This window comes from Oncorhynchus keta, chromosome 6 (assembly GCF_023373465.1).
Source record: "Oncorhynchus keta strain PuntledgeMale-10-30-2019 chromosome 6, Oket_V2, whole genome shotgun sequence".
In the NCBI taxonomy this organism is placed as follows: domain Eukaryota; kingdom Metazoa; phylum Chordata; class Actinopteri; order Salmoniformes; family Salmonidae; genus Oncorhynchus; species Oncorhynchus keta.
This window is the reverse complement of record NC_068426.1, coordinates 6,418,212-6,425,711: the sequence shown is the minus strand read 5'-3', so window position 1 is coordinate 6,425,711 and position 7,500 is coordinate 6,418,212. Positions and strand designations below refer to the sequence as shown.

Here is a 7,500-nt window from a genome sequence, read left to right as displayed (position 1 = left end):
AGAGAGACAAAGACAGAGACAAAGAGAGAGACAAAGCGAGAGACAAAGACAGAGACAAAGACAGAGACAAAGAGAGAGACAGAGACAAAGAGAGAGACAAAGACAGAGAGACAAAGAGAGAGACAAAGAGAGAGACAAAGACAGAGACAAAGAGAGAGACAAAGCGAGAGACAAAGACAGAGACAAAGTGAGAGACAAAGACAGAGACAAAGAGAGACAAAGAGAGAGACAAAGACAGAGAGACAAAGAGAGAGACAAAGAGAGAGACAAAGAGAGAGACAAAGAGAGAGACAAAGACAGAGACAAAGAGAGAGACAAAGAGAGAGACAAAGAGAGAGACAAAGAGAGAGACAAAGAGAGAGACAAAGAGAGAGACAAAGAGAGAGACAAAGAGAGAGACAAAGAGAGACAAAGAGAGAGACAAAGAGAGAGACAAAGAGAGAGACAAAGAGAGAGACAAAGACAGAGACAAAGTAGAGAGACAAAGACAGTTGACAAAGAGAGGACAAAGAGAGAGACAGAGACAAAGACAGAGACAAAGAGAGAGAGACAAAGAGAGACAAAGAGAGAGACAAAGACAGAGAGACAAAGAGAGGACAAAGAGAGAGACAAAGAGAGAGACAAAGAGAGAGACAAGAGAGAGGATGGAGAGAGAGACAGAGAGAGAGGAAGAGAGAGACAGAGAGAGAGGATGGAGAGAGAGACAGAAGAGAGGAACAAAGAGAGAGACAAGAGAGATACAAGAGAGAGATAGAGAGAGAGGATGGAGTGAGAGACAAGAGAAGGATGGAGTGAGAAAGAGAGAGGATGGAGTGAGAGACAGAGAGAGAGGATGGAGTGAGAGACAGAGAGAGAGGATGGAGTGAGAGACAGAGAGAGAGGATGGAGTGAGAGACAGAGAGAGAGGATGGAGTGAGAGACAGAGAGAGAGGATGGAGTGAGAGACAGAGAGAGAGGATGGAGTGAGAGACAGAGAGAGAGGATGGAGTGAGAGACAGAGAGAGAGGATGGAGTGAGAGACAGAGAGAGAGGGTGGAGTGAGAGAAGTGGGTAGCAGGAAAGAATAGAGAGAAAGAAGAGAGGAGAGAGACAGAAATCAAGTTAGTGGGTGAATTAATAAAGTTTAAAAAAGCAGCAGTATTTTCTCCCCTATTTGTGTTTGTCTCTGAACAACTTACTCCCTCTCCCTTCATATCCACAGAAATTAGATGTGTCTCTCTCTGACCAACTTACTCCCTCTCCCTTCATATCCACAGAAATGAGAAGAGGAGGAGGAGGAGAAGAGGTGGTGGACAAGAGGAGGAGGAGAAGAGGTGGTGGACAAGAGGAGGAGGAGAAGAGGAGGAGAAGAGGTGGTGGACAAGAGGAGGAGGAGAAGAGGAGGAGAAGAGGTGGTGGACAAGAGGAGGAGGAGAAGAGGAGGAGAAGAGGTGGTGGACAAGAGGAGGAGGAGAAGAGGAGGAGAAGAGGTGGTGGACAAGAGGAGGAGGAGAAGAGGAGGAGAAGAGGTGGTAGACAAGAGGAGGAGGAGAAGAGGTGGTGGACAAGAGGAGGAGGAGAAGAGGAGGAGAAGAGGTGGTGGACAAGAGGAGGAGGAGAAGAGGTGGTGGACAAGAGGAGGAGGAGAAGAGGTGGTGGACAAGAGGAGGAGGAGAAGAGGAGAAGAGGTGGTGGACAAGAGGAGGAGGAGAAGAGGTGGTGGACAAGAGGAGGAGGAGAAGAGGTGGTGGACAAGAGGAGGAGGAGAAGAGGTGGTGGACAAGAGGAGGAGGAGAAGAGGTGGTGGACAAGAGGAGGAGAAGAAGAGGAGGAGAAGAGGTGGTGGACAAGAGGAGGAGGAGAAGAGGTGGTGGACAAGAGGAGGAGGAGAAGAGGTGGTGGACAAGAGGAGGAGGAGAAGAGGTGGTGGACAAGAGGAGGAGGAGAAGAGGTGGTGGACAAGAGGAGGAGGAGAAGAGGTGGACAAGAGGTGGACAAGAGGAGGAGGAGAAGAGGTGGTGGACAAGAGGAGGAGGGTGGACAAGAAGAGGTGGTGGACAAGAGGAGGAGGAGAAGAGGTGGTGGACAAGAGGAGGAGGAGAAGAGGTGGTGGACAAGAGGAGGAGGAGAAGAGGTGGTGGACAAGAGGAGGAGGAGAAGAGGTGGTGGACAAGAGGAGGAGGTGGAAGAGAAAGGGAGGAGGAATAGAAACCCACAAAACTGATCCTTCATTCAGTCAAAAAATAAACCCATCTTGTGTCAATACAACTTGTTTTACTAGACCACCTCACACCTACCTGCCTGGTGTCAACGAATAGGATTACAAGTTCACAACGGTGGCGTGATATAACTGGCGCTGTAACAGTAGCGGTATCAGAGACAGCCACAGCTCTTTTCAATCTGCTGCTACCACTTTCAAAGCAGAAGATCTGAACACGTTTACCAGACACTGGTTCACGTGATAGAAAAAGCTTTGGAGAAAAAAACTACAACTTTTTGGCAACGTAAAAGAAAGCAGGCGTTTCTTATTGGAAAGTTGACCCAAATTTCAGCCCGTTTTATTTCATGAATACAACCCTCTCCCCAATGGAGGCTGGTGGGAGGAGCTATAGGAGGACGGGCTTATTGGAATGGCAGGAATGGAATGAATGGAACGGAGTTTCTAATATTTTAATGGGATTCCTGAGGAGGCATCCTATAATCTGGAGGGGGCGATCAGAGAGCTCATGCAATCCGTCTCGCAACTTCCTAGAGACTGTAAACAAGGTGGCTTTCCACCGAGTGCACAGACTTGGAACTCTGGTTTTTCAATGATGTTAAAGGTAATTATGATGCAACAATGATGGTGATACGATATGGATTATAATTATCATCATGAATATTAAGGCTATAAACACTACATGTTACACACAGAGACACTCAACCATGCAAATAGTTATTATTAACCTGGCCAATTATAGTCTTACTCTTATCCAGACATCGTACTAACACTCTCACGAAATCACATCCAATATCATACACATCAACCTACTCCAATTTACTACACACATAATATCTTGTCTCAATTGTCTAACATCTGTGGCATTGGCTCACAGTCAAACAGGCAAGGGAATTGAACAAATATTGCTAGAACCTGTTTCTTGAATTCTAAATATCAGACATTTGAAATCTCTAATTATGACCTGTCATAGTACCTCTTAATCGCAGTGACTTTACAAGCACTAATTATGGTAAATTTAGACTGAGAACAGTATCTAGTTATAGTAAGGGGTGAAATAACAATAGCCAGTTATAATTGTAACAGTTTAGCAGATTATTTAAGAAAAAGAAGATCAGTCTTTACGTGGCTAAAAGAAAATGAATATAACATATACTGTTTACAGGAAACTTAATAGATCTTTAGATGAAATTCCGTGGAAAAAGGGGGAATGGGGTGGTGAAATAATTTTCTGTCATGGACAAAAGGAACTCAAAAGGTGTAATGACGTTAATTAACAGAAATTGAGATCTGAGTGTGAAAATAGTCAAGAATGATTCGCAAGGAAGGTGGATCTTTTTGAATATGAAAGTGGATGAAAAAGACAACTTGGCTCATTTATCTGTATGGTCCAAATCAGGATGATCCACACTCCTTCGAAAACATTTATACCAATTTATTGAATTTACAGGCAACAAATGATCAAATCATTATGGTAGGAGACTATAACACTGTGTTAAGTACCTCAACCGTAAAGGTCATCAATCTACAAACTATCATCACCGTGCCCTTAACTGTGACACCCCGGCCATCCTACAATCTAAGCTTGATGCCCTCAATCTCACACAAATTATCAATGAACCCACCAGGTACAACCCCAAATCCATAAATACGGGCACCCTCATAGATATCATCCTAACCAACTTGCCCTCCAAATACACCTCTGCTGTTTTCAACCAGGGTCTCAGCGATCGTTGCCTCATTGCCTGCATCCGTAATTGGTCTGCGATCAAATAACCACCCCTCATCACTGTCAAACGCTCCCTAAAACACTTCAGCGAGCAGGCCTTTCTAATCGACCTGACCCGGGTATCCTGGAAGGATATTGACATCATCCCGTCAGTAGAGGAAGCCTGGTTATTCTTTAAAAATGCCTTCCTCTCCATCTTAAATAAGCATTTCCTGGGTCATGACAGAGCAAACATGGAAAACAAGGTTTGTGTTATTTCATAAAAGCAGTTTAGTCGTTCTCTAAAACAATCTAGAATGATCCAATCTATAGCTAGCTAGCGCACAAAACAATTAACGTAAGCTCGACATAGCCTAGCTAGATAGATAGGTAGCTAACATTAGATAGGTTGATGGAATCATGGGTTGAATGGAATCTTTCAGTCAGCAGTTAACGTTAATAGTTTTGACTCACTGAATAAATATGTTTGGATAAAGATTAAAGGATAAGGATGAAAGTAGCAGTAGCAGTAGTATTAGCAGTAGCAGTAGTAGTAGTAGTAGAAAGAATAGTAGTATTAGTAGCAGTAGTAGTTGTAGAAAGATGAGTAGTAATAGCAGTAGGAGTAGTAGCAGTAGTAAAAGCAGTAGCAGTAGTAGAAAGAATAGTATTATTAGTAGTAGTAGCAGAAGTAGTAGTATAAATAATAGTAGTAGCAGTAGTAGTATTAGCAGTAGTAGTAGTAGTAGAAAGAATAGTAGTAGCAGTAGCAGTAGCAGTAGCAGTAGTAGTAGCAGTAGGAGTAGGAGTAGTAGAAAGAATAGTAGTAGTAGCAGTAGTAGTAGCAGCAGTAATAGCAGTAGCAGTAATAGTAGCAGTAGGAGTAGTAGCAGTAGAAAGAATAGTAGTAGCAGTAGCAGTAGCAGTAGCAGTAGTAGTAGCAGTAGGAGTAGGAGTAGTAGAAAGAATAGTAGTAGTAGCAGTAGTAGTAGCAGCAGTAATAGCAGTAGCAGTAATAGTAGCAGTAGGAGTAGTAGTAGTAGAAAGAATAGTAGTAGTAGCAGTAGAAAGAATAGTAGTAGTAGCAGTAGTAGTAGTAGAAAGAATAGTAGTAGTAGTAGTAGTAGTAGTAATAGTAGTAGTAGTAGTAATAGCAGTAGTAGTAGCAGTAGTAGTAGTAGTAGTAGTAGTAATAGTAGTAGAAATAATAGTAATATTAGTAGTAGTAGCAGTAGCAGTAGTAATAGCAGTAGAAATAGCAGTAATAGTAGTAGTAGAAAGAATATTACTATTATTAGTAGTAGCAGTAGTAAAAAGAATAGTAGTAGTAGTAGTAGTAATAGCAGTAGCAGTAGTAGTAGCAGTAGTAATAGTAGAAAGAATAGTAGTAGTAGTAGTAGCAGTAGTAGTTGTAGCAGTAGTAGTAGTAGAAAGAATAGTAGTAGTAGTAGTAGTAGTAGTAGTAATAGTAGTAGTAGTAGTAGTAATAGCAGTAGTAGTAGCAGTAGTAGTAGTAGCAGTAGTAGTAGTAGAAATAATAGTAGTAGTAGTAGTAATAGTAGTAGTAGTAATAGCAGAAGTAGTAGCAGTAGTAGTAGTAGTAGTAGCAGTAGTAATAGCAGTAATAGTAGTAGTAGAAAGAATATTACTATTATTAGTAGTAGCAGTAGTAAAAAGAATAGTAGTAGTAGTAGTAGTAATAGCAGTAGCAGTAGTAGTAGCAGTAGTAATAGTAGAAAGAATAGTAGTAGTAGTAGTAGCAGTAGTAGTTGTAGCAGTAGTAGTAGTAGGAGTAGTAATAGCAGTAGCAGTAGTAATAGCAGTAGTAGTAGCAGTAGTAGTAGAAAGACTAGTAGTAGTGGAAAGAATAGTAGTATTAGCAGTAGTAGTAGTAGAAAGAATAGTAGTATTAGCAGTAGTAGTAGTAGAAAGAATAGTAGTAGTAGCAGTAGTAGTAGTAGAAAGAATAGTAGTAGCAGTAGTAGTAGCAGCAATAATAGCAGTAGCAGTAGTAGTAGGAGTAGTAGAAAGAATAGTAGTAGTAGCAGTAGTAGTAGTAGAAAGAATAGTAGTAGCAGTAGTAGTAGCAGCAATAATAGCAGTAGCAGTAGTAGTAGGAGTAGTAGAAAGAATAGTAGTAGTAGCAGTAGTAGTAGTAGAAAGAATAGTAGTAGCAGTAGTAGTAGCAGCAATAATAGCAGTAGCAGTAGTAGTAGGAGTAGTAGAAAGAATAGTAGTAGTAGCAGTAGTAGTAGCAGCAATAATAGCAGTAGTAGTAGGAGTAGTAGAAAGAATAGTAGTAGTAGCAGTAGTAGTAGTAGAAAGAATAGTAGTAGCAGTAGTAGTAGCAGCAATAAGAGCAGTAGCAGTAGTAGTAGGAGTAGTAGAAAGAATAGTAGTAGTAGTAGTAGAAAGAATAGTAGTAGTAGCAGTAGTAGTAGTAGAAAGAATAGTAGTAGCAGCAGCAATAGCAGTAGCAGTAGTAGTAGTAGCAGTAATAGCAGTAGGAGTAGGAGTATTAGAAAGAATAGTAGTAGTAGCAGTAGTAGTAGCAGTAGGAGTAGGAGTAGTAGAAAGAATAGTAGTAGTAGCAGTAGTAGTAGCAGCAGTAATAGCAGTGGCAGTAGTAGTAGCAGTAGGAGTAGTAGTAGTAGAAATAATAGTAGTAGTAGTAGTAGTAGTAGTAGAAAGAATAGTAATAGTAGCAGTAGTAGTAGTAGAAAGAATAGTAGTAGTAGTAGTAGTAGTAGTAGTAGTAATAGTAGTAGTAGTAGTAGTAATAGCAGTAGTAGTAGCAGTAGTAGTAGTAGCAGTAGTAGTAGTAGAAATAATAGTAGTAGTAGTAGTAATAGTAGTAGTAGTAATAGCAGAAGTAGTAGCAGTAGTAGTAGTAGTAGTAGCAGTAGTAATAGCAGTAGTAGTAGTAGTAGAAAGAATAGTAGTATTAGTAGTAGGTAGTAGAAAGAATATTAGTATTATTAGTAGTAGCAGTAGTAGAAAGAATAGTAGTAGTAGTAGTAATAGCAGTAGTAGTATCAGTAGCAGTAGTAATAGTAGAAAGAATAGTAGTAGTAGTAATAGTAGAAAGAATAGTAGTAGTAGTAATAGTAGAAAGAATAGTAGTAGTAGTAGTAGCAGTAGTAATAGCAGTAGCAGTAGTAATAGCAGTAGTAGTAGCAGTAGTAGTAAAAAGACTAGTAGTAGTGGTAGTAGAAAGAATAGTAGTAGTAGTAGTAGTCGTGGCAGTAGAAAGAATAGTAGTATTAAAAGTCATAGTAGTAGAATGAATAATAGTAGTAGAAAGAATAGTAGTATTAGCAGTAGTAGTAGTAGAAAGAATAGTAGTAGTAGCAGTAGTAGTAGTAGAAAGAATAGTAGTAGTAGCAGTAGTAGTTGTAGAAAGAATAGTAGTAATAGCAGTAGCAGTAGTAATAGCAGTAGTAGTAGCAGTAGTAGTAAAAAGACTAGTAGTAGTAGTAGTAAAAAGAATAGTAGTAGTAGTAGTAGCAGTAGCAGTAGTAGTAGAAAGAATAGTAGTATTAAAAGTCGTAGTAGTAGAATGAATAATAGTAGTAGAAAGAATAGTAGTATTAGC

General features: G+C 40.0%; 1 protein-coding gene across 1 annotated transcript in view; it reads right to left on the bottom strand.

The window, feature by feature from the left end:
- Positions 1–7,500, bottom strand: part of dclk1a (doublecortin-like kinase 1a) — a 258,899-nt gene that overhangs the window by 86,400 nt on the left and 164,999 nt on the right.